Genomic DNA, 10915 nt, shown 5'->3' with positions numbered 1-10915 from the left:
TTATATCTTGAGAAGGTCCTTTTCTTTGAGTGTAGTTCATTAGATGAAAAAGGAAAAGATTCTATAGCCAAACGTCAAAGTGAAACAACCTTGACAATCGGAGCTGATGATTCTATAAAGGTGCCAAATTGAATCCAACAGCACATACTGTATATCTTGGCTAACACCAAATTTCTCTTGGAAATATCGCATTTCTTTGTGGTGAATTTACATAATAGCGTCAGCGCAGCCAATGAAACAGAGACTCATCATTTAAAACTGGATAATGTTGTCTAGCATACTAAGTCTAACACCGCCTGAAGCTGCATTCGGTATAGTTAGGGAGGCAAGCTGTGAGATCTGGTAAAAAGGAAATTTTGGCAAGCACCACCTGAATCTATGCCGTTGTTTAATGGTGTGAAACGGCAGCCGGAACAAAATGTTAGTCTGATAATTTCTCAGAGATAAGCATAATTTTTATTGTTCTAACACAGCAGTCGCTCTTAGACCAAAAGTTACCACTATAGAAACTGTCCAGAAATTAAAAACTTAGGAACAAAGTTAAACAGAAAAGTAAAAAGGCAAGTTATGAGGATATTGGTCCAGAACAGCAGAAATGTGATGGTGTAAGTTTAGAGCCTGTGGGCCAAGCGGGAGGAAAGAGGACAGAAAAAGTTATCAGTTTTGGAACTGCCAGTGATGTCTCCAGTGGCAATTTAATTGCCTCATTGGGCGTTAGGGCTTTCAGTCTACCATCTACTACTTCACCCATTCCAGTTTTTCATCTGAGGGTGCAAAATTGTATTAATGATAAAACATTTATATTATATATTACTGTACACGTTTACCAATTAAGAGATAACTTGTTTAATAACTGATAACTACTGGGTTTTTGGGGAGGGATTTTTGTGGCTTGTGTGCATGTTGTAGATCATCACAATACACATGACTGAAGAGATTCCTGTAAAGCCCTATAACCCAAGCTCTGCCTACTAACCTAAGGCAGGTTAAGCCTACCTATAGCAGGTCTAAATCCAACCCCAACGTTACTAAAATGGGTCTGTTGTTTTATTTGAAAAAAGAAATGAAAGCTAACCCCCACTAGTTGAGGAGAGCACATCAGTCACACTATAATTGCTCGTATTCTGTACAAGTCATGCAAAAATATGACATACCAAACTTCAGCAATCTGTGTTAAAATCTGATGTACTATACATAGTAATAGAAACAGAATATTAAATATGTTTTTTATTAAAATTAGGATTCCACCTGCAGGGGTGAGGGCCGACCTGAGACGTCTCCAGAATTCCACTTCCTAATATTGTACAGTATATACACTGTGCATCTCACCAAATATCAGTTCCTACCTTCTGGCATGACATATAAAATGTAACTGAAGATCAATAAGTACTAACCTGTTAACTGTTCCTGCTGATATAATTACCCAAAATAAATATCGTTAAAAATAAGGAGTCTCCATCTGCTTCAGAAACATCTATTATGTTATATGGCTTTGTAGATGATCTTCATTTATATATTTTATTAAATATATCTTAACTCCGTAGACAGATTAGTGATCAGTTCAACGTACCGATAAATGGTCACGGTTTGGATTAGCAAAAGTGATTCCTTAATGCGAGTTCCCTCATGGCACACCAGCCCTCGTGAACTTGCAGATAAGATTACATTGTAAATTACCTTGAGCAATATACAGCCCCTAGATTGGACCTTTATGCCTAGGAGGTTGTGTCACTACGACCAACTGGTGAAATGAACACTGACACGCTAGTTACGGACGTAATCCTTTGCATTGCTGGATCATACCTGGGTCAAAAAGCAAGTTTACACACACACACACACACACACACAAACACACCTCATGCACACCCCACCTCACACACAGCTGACCTTGTCGACACAGAGGGCTCCGGGTATAAGGAAGCCCAGACTCACAGCCAACACAATTACAGTTTCTCTCTCACACCATCATCTGCAGGGCTCTGGTAACTATCCACCGTGGTTAAGTATAGTGAAAGAACATTTAGTGTTGATAGAGCTGACACCGATGTTTATATATTTGAAGTTCATTACAGTGTCAAACATGGACTCAAATATGAGTTTCCTTCACCATGTTACTAGGCACTTAAATTATTTTAACTTGAATTTTAAAAGCAGCAGAATCATTATAATTTGGATTATTGTTATCATTGTGAGTTGATTTTTAATGACGTAAGAAAATGCATTTATTAAAATAAATTGTATAGATACAATCAAACAAATTTTGCACAATATTTGTCTGTTTCCAAAATATTGAACAACATGGAGAAAACAGATGTAATGTCAGCGTTATCATAAGAGTTAACAATGTTTATATTGATGATGGAACCTTAAATTGTTAGTACGATAAAAAGGTTTGTTGGAAAGATGGAAACGCCGTGGTTGAAGAAAAAAAGAAATATAAACTATATTTAATACAAGTTTTTATTATTTAGACAACATAAGTATATAACTATTTATTAGTTATTTAATTAACTAATAAATTTATTCTTTCTGAATATTATATTGGCGACCTAGAATATTTAAAATAAATTCCTAAATTAGATTGAGACCACCAAAAAGAAAATCGTCTGCATAGTTGTCAGGCAGTACCAAACAATATTAAAGAAAATTGTGAATTTCGTTGCAGAAGAATAGGCTAAAAAGTGGATTGAGCTAAAGCAATATAAAAAATATTGTGATTTATTACAACACTAAACGCAGATGAAGCTCACTATCATCCCTTCTGCAGGTTGTTTTGGCAGCAGTGGTGGTGGGCGTGTGCGCTGTACCCTTCATCCGGACACCCCAGGTGGCGGCAGAAAGCTCGATTCTTCCAGGCTTACCAGAACATGATGGCTGCACTGGCTTTGTTTCGTTTACCTGGGCCTACAATGCGGTCATTACAGCCCTCTTCCCACAGCACTGGGCACTACAGCCGCCTGGTCAGCCCGGGTGGGACCGGCCCCGTCAACTGCACCATCCGCCGGCCTCCGGGGCAGGCAGCGGAGTGGCTGGCCTCCTGGGGAATTTACGCCGCCGGGCAGGCCTTCTTCAGCACCTACCAGAGGCAGGCAGCAGCAGCGCTGCCAGCCCGTGCCTGGCCAGGCCGTACTTGTCGCGATTGGGTCGTAAAAATGCAAATAATAAATATATATAAAACACCCCTACTGCACATTTATGTAAGACGCATTAATATGGAAATAACCTGATTTCCTCTAACTTGAAGTCTCTGGGGCAGAAGGATTTCCCACTTCTCTTCCTGCAAACGATGGCTTGGAAAGGCCCATTGCCGTGGATGTCCTATCCCAGGAGTCACTGATCACTCTATGTTACTATTTACTCTACAAAAGCTAGAATGCGCTTTCAGTATACTGCCCACGCTTTGAGGTGTTAGTAAGAGTTCTCCTGCCCCTTTAAGTTGTATCTTAAAATTTGTGCCATTTGGAAAGATTTGCTGCTGACTATATAAAAGTTTTCTTGTTCTCTCATCTTGGTGTAATTGGCTGTATGTCTTCTAGAAGTCAACCGCCTTTTGGTGTGGTTCATTAGATAAGAAAAAGGAAAGTATCACCACAGCCGTCCCGGTAAACACAGCCTTGACTAATCAGACTGATGATTCTATATAGTGCCGTTAAGATCAACACATACTGTATATCTTGGCTAACGCAAATTTCCTCTTGAAATATCACGTTTCTTTGTGGTAGTTACATGATACGGCACCTTCAATGACAGAGACTCATCATTAAAACTGGATAATGTTGTCCCCAGCATACAAATTAACACCATAAAGAAGAAGCTGCATTCGAGTATAGTTGGAGATGCCAGCTGTGACATCTGAAGTAAAGGAAGGTACATGACACCGCCTGAATCACTATGGGTGATACTAATGGTGTGAAACAAGGATAGCCGAACAGAATGTTAGTCTGATAATTTACTCCAGGAATAAGCTTAATTTTTTTTCTAACGCAGCAGTTTTTTCAAGAACCAAAGAACCGACCACATAAATTATAGAAACGGTAAAATTAAAACATGGGAACAAGTTAAACAGAAAGAAGTAAAATGGAATAAGGGATATTGATTAAGGTGTGAGAATGTGGTGGTGTAAGTTAAACCTACGTGAACCATAAACGGGAAGAAAGAGACAGAAAGGATTATCAGTTTGGAACTACCCGGTAATCTCCAGTGGCAGTGCCTCGACCTTGGGCGTTGGAAGCTTTCAGTCTACATCTACACTTCACTTACATTCAGTTTCATACAGTGCCAAAATTGTATTAATGATAAAAGCATTTATGTATATTTCTGTGCATTTACACAATTAGGAATAATTGTTTAATAGCGATAACTACTGGGTTTTTTTTGGGGAGGGAGATTTTTGTGGCATAGGCCATGTTGTAGATCATCACATCCCGCAGAGTTCCTGTGACCTGGCAAACTCACCCTACCTAACCTAAGACAGGTTAGCCTCCCCTTTCTCTAAGCAGGTCTAAAAGCCAAGCTTTTGAGGTGCTTGATAGTCACGTACAGCTTTTTTTTTATACAAAAGTAGGCTAACCCTCCCCACACATGAGTTAAGAGGAGCACATCAGAGATCACACTGTAATTATGATAGTCTGTGCAAGTCATGCAAAATAAGCCATACCAAACTTCAGCTTTCTGTGTTAAAATCCCAGATATATATACATATTAATGAAACAGAATAGTAAATATGTTTTTTATTAAAAGTGGGATTTCCCATCTGCGGGTGAGGGCCAAACAACCTGGGACGTCTCCCAAAATTCCCTCCCAAAATGTGTACCAGCACCATACTGTACATCTCCACCAAATATCAGTTCTATACCTTCATAGCTTTAGCATTTCTCATGCCCTTCAGCTTTATATTTAAGTCTTCATTACTAACTTCTCTTGTGTTCCTGCTGATATTGTACAAAATAAATATGGGTAAAAAAAGGGTCTCCATCCTGTGAGCTTATCTATTATGTTTTATGGCTATAAGATGATCTTCATGCCTGTTTTGATAAATATATCTTAACTCCGTAAGGCAGATGGTAATCAGTTCAGCGTACCGATAAATGGTCACGGTTTGGATTGTAAAAGCTAGTTATGATACGGTTCCTCCTTGTACCTGGCCCTCGTGAACACAGATAAGATTACGTATGAAGTTACTTGACACTATTGCAACACCTGGGTGGACTAACTGTGCCTAGGAGGTTGTATTCCTTGAAAGTAACTAATGGAAATGAACACTGACAGCTAAGTTACCCCGGACGTAATCCTTTACATTGGATTCATACTGGGGTCCAAAAGCTAGTTTACACACACATACCTCCTTGCCCCCCCACCTCTTTTGTGACCTTGTCATTTGGGCTCAAGGTATAAAAGGCATTGAAGACTCTGGCCAACACAGTGCAGTTCTCTCACCACACCATCATCATGAGGGGCTCTGTAGCTATCCCCACCGTGGTTAAAGTATATTTGAAGAACATCTAGTGTTGATAGAGGCGGCTTTCCGGTATTTTTATATGTTACAGAGTTCGACTACTGGTGTCAACCATACATTTCAAATATGGGTTTCCATACCCATGTTACTGAGCAGAAATTATTTTTAGCAGATTTGAGCATGAATTCGATATAATTTGGATTATTATGTATTATCATTATGAGTTGAATTTTTAATGTATCAAGAAAATGCATTTATTAAAATAAATTGTATAGATACAAATCAAACAAATTTTCCAATATTTGTCTGTTTCAAGAAATATTAGACAACATGGAAAACAGATGTAATGTCAGCGTTATCATAAAGAGTTATTTAATCTTCAAATTGATGATGGAACTTAGGTTATTTAGTGATGAAAGGTTTTGTTTGGAAGATGAAACGATGGTTGAGAAAAAGCGAAATATAAACTATATTTAATACAAGTTTTCGTTATTTGAATGACATATCAGTATATAACTGTTAGGCTGGTTGTTGAATGGCTTTATTAAATTATTCTTTCTGAAATGTATATTGTGAAGATTAAGAATGTTAAAATACAAATTCTAAATTAGATTGAGACCATAAAAAATCGTCTGCGGATGGATTATCAGACAGTACCTGAAACAATGTAAGAAAATTGTGGAATTCGTTTACTTGATAGGCTAAAAGTGGATTGAGGCTGAAACTACTACTCGAGAAATAAATATTACGCTGATTTGCCGCACTAAACTTTCAGGTAAAACCATCCTTCTGCAGGTTATTGTTTTTGGCAGTGGTGGGCGTCATGCACAGCTGTACCGCTTCATCAGGACACCCCCAGAGGTGGCGGCGGGAAGCTCGGTTCTTTGAGCACCGGGCTGCTCAGGCAGCCACTGATACAACGCCATCCCCCACCGGGCCTGCAATACGGTCATTACAGCCCTCTTCAGCACTGGGCACTAGCCGCTGGTCAGCCCGGAGTGGACCGGCCCCGTGAGCTGCCATCCCCGCCGGCCTCCCGGGACGGGCAGCCAGGTGGCTGACACTCCACCAGGTTGCCGCCGCCAGGCAGGCTCAACACTTACTTGCAGTCACTCCAAGGGTATCTTTAAGGAGGGATCTGATGAATTTTGAAATGAACACAGCGGTTCCTTTTGTCTCGGTAAAGTTAGCAAAATCCTTCGTCGGTTGTGTCATATTGTCTCACACAAAATCGTAAATATACCTTCTGGATTAACTGTACCTGATAATTCTGATGTACTTTCTGTACGCTATCCAACTTTTAATTTGGAGTGTATTGGTGAGGTTCTCTTGTCCCATTAAGTTGTACCTTCAAATTTGTTGGCATTTGAAGTAAATTTGCCGCTGAATAAGTAATAGTTTCCTTGTTCTCACCTTACGTTGTGATCGGCCGCACGTCTTCTGAAGAGTCTGCCGCCTTTTGAGCGTTGTACATTGGCGAAAATAATAGGAAAATTCTCACCACAGCCAAACGTCCAGTAAAAACAAAACATCGACTCATCAGAGGTGATGATTCTATAAAGTGCCGAGAAAGATCAGCAGCAAATATATCTAGGCTAGCACCACAATTCTTCTTGAAATATCACGGTTGTTTTTTTTTTGGTAGTTACCAGAGCTTGACGCCAGCAGTATTCATTGACGGAGACTCATCACTAAAACTGAATAAGGTTGTCTAGCATACTCAGTCTAACACCATAAAGAAGAAGCTGTATTCCCCATAGTTAGGGAGATGCCAGTTTGGAGATCTGTAGTAAAATGAAGATACACAGCAAACACTCGCCTGAATCACTATGCCGTTGATACTAGTGGTGTGAAACAGGACAGCCGGAGCAAAATGTTCGTCTGATAAATTCTCCAGAGCTAAGCTTTTATTAATTATTTATTTTTTTGCATTCTCACACTGCAGCCGCTCTTCAGAACCAAAGAACCTACCACGTGTAGGAAATGTATAAAAAATAATTAAAACCAGGAGAACATAGTTAAAGAAAAGAAGCAAAGGGGAAAAACGAAGATATGAACGACATTGGTCTGTTGTTAGAATGTGGTGGTGTCTCCAGTGGCAGTGCCTCTACGGCCGTCTGAAACTTATAGTCTACCACATACCACTACATTTATATACAGTTTTGGTATCTGAGATTATATATATATATATATATATATATATATATATATATATATATATATATATATATATATATATATATATATATTTCATAAATCCACAATGACAACGTGGATAAGATAAATCTTGATAAAATCACACGGGAAGATGGAAACAACGGAGTACCTTAGTTTCCTTATTCAAGATATTTGAGTTTCTGAAGATGTCTTGAATAAAAACGTTTATCAAAAATATATATATATATATATATATATATATATATATATATATATATATATATATATATATATATATATATATATATTGATAAAATCACACAGGGAAAAGGGAAACAATGGAGCACCTTAGCTTTCGCCTTTATTCAAGACATCTTCAGAGGCAACTGAATTACATGGACAGTAAGAGGCTTAAAATACAGGGTGACCTTATTAAACATGAGGTCAGGCCATAATCATGACATCCACTAATCCGCACACCAACACACACGTAGAGGAGCTTAAGAGAAGGGCGACGTGAGTAGTCATGTCTATCCACGTTTTCATTATGGATCTACATGATATATATATATATATATATATATATATATATATATATATATATATATATATATATATATATATATATATATTGATAACCACAAGGAAAGAAGAAAACACGAAGTTCCCAAGCGCTTTCGTGGAATATAGAGCATTACCATCGCCGATGCGAGTATTTTTAGGCAGAGGATCCAGGATAGTTACCAGAGCCCTCATGATGTTGGTGTGTGAGAGTAAATAAATAATAATAATAATAATAATAATAAAAGGTTTATTAATAGAGTTGCAGCCGGTGGCTGAAAATATAGAAACTTACATTTGATTTAGACATAATGATATGCGTTAAATACATTTACTGGGCTGTGCAGTACATAAATCTGGAGTTGTTTATTATTTTAACAATAGATGGGATGGTGCTATTCCTATATCTATCGGTGCGGGCTCTTAAGCTGAATTTTGTTGTAGTGGTGGACTGCGCGAGGTGGGATACTGCCGGTGGCAGGAGGTGGCGATGACGAGGATGGTGTAGTAGTCCATTGCCAAACCTTGCTAGTGCTTGGTGGTGGAGGTCACTGAGGGATGGCATTTCCAGGGTGGAGAGAGCGTTGATGTAGCCTGAGTAGTCTGTGCTGAGCATGATTCTGCAGGCCCTTTTCTGTACTTTCTCTAGCCGACGTTGTTGGGTGAAGTTGAGAGAAAACTACCAGGCTGGTGATGCATACGTTAGTTTGGGGAGAATAAAGGCGTTGTAGATGGTCCTCAGCTCTGGCGTGGGTGTCCCAAGTGACCTAAGTCGTCGTAGCATGTAGAGACGGTACGAGGCTGCCTTGACTGTGTTGTTTACATGGCCCTTCCAGTCCAGTTTGTGGTCTATGGTAACACCCAGGAGTTTGGCAGACTGCACTAACTGGAGAGGATGGGCACCCACTGTGACTGCTGGAGCTTGCACTGGAGTGGTGGCGGTATTGATGTGCATAACTACGGTTTTGGTGTGGTTGATGGTGACCTTGTTCTCCGTAGTCCATGCCTGTAGCCTGTCCAGGGTGCCTTGTAGCGATGAATAGTCTGGTGCGGTGTTGTCCACTGTAACCCCAAACAGTACAGTCATCCACGTACTTCCACCTGTGAGGAGTGTCCGATAGAGCGTCGTTGATCAGGATGAGGAAGCACAGTGGTCCCATCTTGGTCCCCTGGGGAACACCGCAGGTGGGGTGTTGGAATGTGGAGGCAGAACCCTGATACCTCACTGCCTGGCGACGTCCGCTCAAGAAATAAGGGAACCGTACTGCTTTTGTAAGTCTTTAGCCGCGTTTATACCCGAGCCTGTGTTGACAAGGTCAGCTGTGTGTGAGGGTGTGTGCATATTTGTGTTTGTGTGTGTGTGTGTGTGTGTGTGTGTGTGTTAACCAGTTTTGGGCTTACCAGTGGCCCGTTAAAGGGGTTAGTGAGCCAGTTAATTTAGTTTGCCTTTGTCATTTTCAATGTGTTGTGATAGTGGTGGACATGATTTTAAATTCTCATTTTGTATCACCACTTTGCTGATGATAAAGCATAGAATGACCGTCTATGTTTTTGAGCGCAAATCAATATCCATGTGAGCATCTGTACACGTGACTGGGAGCGTCAGAATTTGTGAACGCTATAACATTTATAAAGATTAATGGATTTTAATGAATTTCATAATTGGATTGCAGTTCAGATTTATGTCCACTGCAGGAGGTTTTGGTCACCTTCACTAGGAAATATTTGTTCTCTTATAATGATTAATAAATATTGATCTTATCTCTCATGTTACAAAACTCTCTTCATCCTGAATTATTGGGGGTTTTTCAAGACATTAAAGCGATTGGCTATGAGCCGCGCCCGGGAACCCTTATCGTGGGAGAGTAAATATCGAATTACTGACATTGTTACTGTAAATTGATATCGTTACTGCTAAAGAGTCCCAACCCATCGTTTTCTTTAGCACCCGAAAACCCCGTGTTTATTTGTTCGAAAACTTACATGACCCACACATACACACACACACACACACACACACAGGACCGAAAGCGATACACTGCCCTTCTCTTGCAGGATGGTAAAACAACATACTGGAAGCGACGATTGACGCTCAGTATTTTTACAGTACAGAATAAACGGATACTTGATCTTACTGAGCAGTTGTTTAGAAGACTTCGTGAACTTACTAACCTTTTCATGACGCCCAAATAGTCCTTTGAACTACACCTTTCTGTGTGGCGGGAAATTTCATAGGATGTTCTGTCGACCTTTGATGAAGTTCAGGGTGAACTCTGGCACTACTTACTTCAACAGATAATGTAAATAGCTCACAGCTCTTAAGGAGAATGTATGTTGCGGTAAGTTAGTCTAGTTTCTTGGTGTCTCAAGTTTGCGACCACTGCCTCCGACGGTATGTCTGAGGATACTGAAGAAGACTTACATCAACTCAAACGTTCTCATAATATCTCAGTAGAAGTGATAATAGCTTTGACGATCTGCTGCCATCTATTTACCTTTTCAACAGATAAACAACAAGAGAACCTGGTGTTGACTCAGCTGAGGGAGTTTAACACCATGCCTTTTAAATACTGTAGATGTCAGCGTCCATGATATTTAACCACTGAACTGCAAGTGAATCATTGACTGCCTAACGAAGTATTTTGAGTCTTGTGTTCACGGATGTTTTCACCAGAGTGGACAGTGCACACCAGTTTTTGAATAACGTTACCATGTTGTAGGAACCGTAACTCTTAACAGCTC

The sequence above is a fragment of the Homarus americanus genome, unplaced genomic scaffold (genome assembly GCF_018991925.1).
Source record: "Homarus americanus isolate GMGI-L3 unplaced genomic scaffold, GMGI_Hamer_2.0 scaffold32583, whole genome shotgun sequence".
Classification (NCBI taxonomy): domain Eukaryota; kingdom Metazoa; phylum Arthropoda; class Malacostraca; order Decapoda; family Nephropidae; genus Homarus; species Homarus americanus.
The sequence above is the reverse complement of the archived record's forward strand: the minus strand, read 5'-3'. Positions refer to the sequence as shown.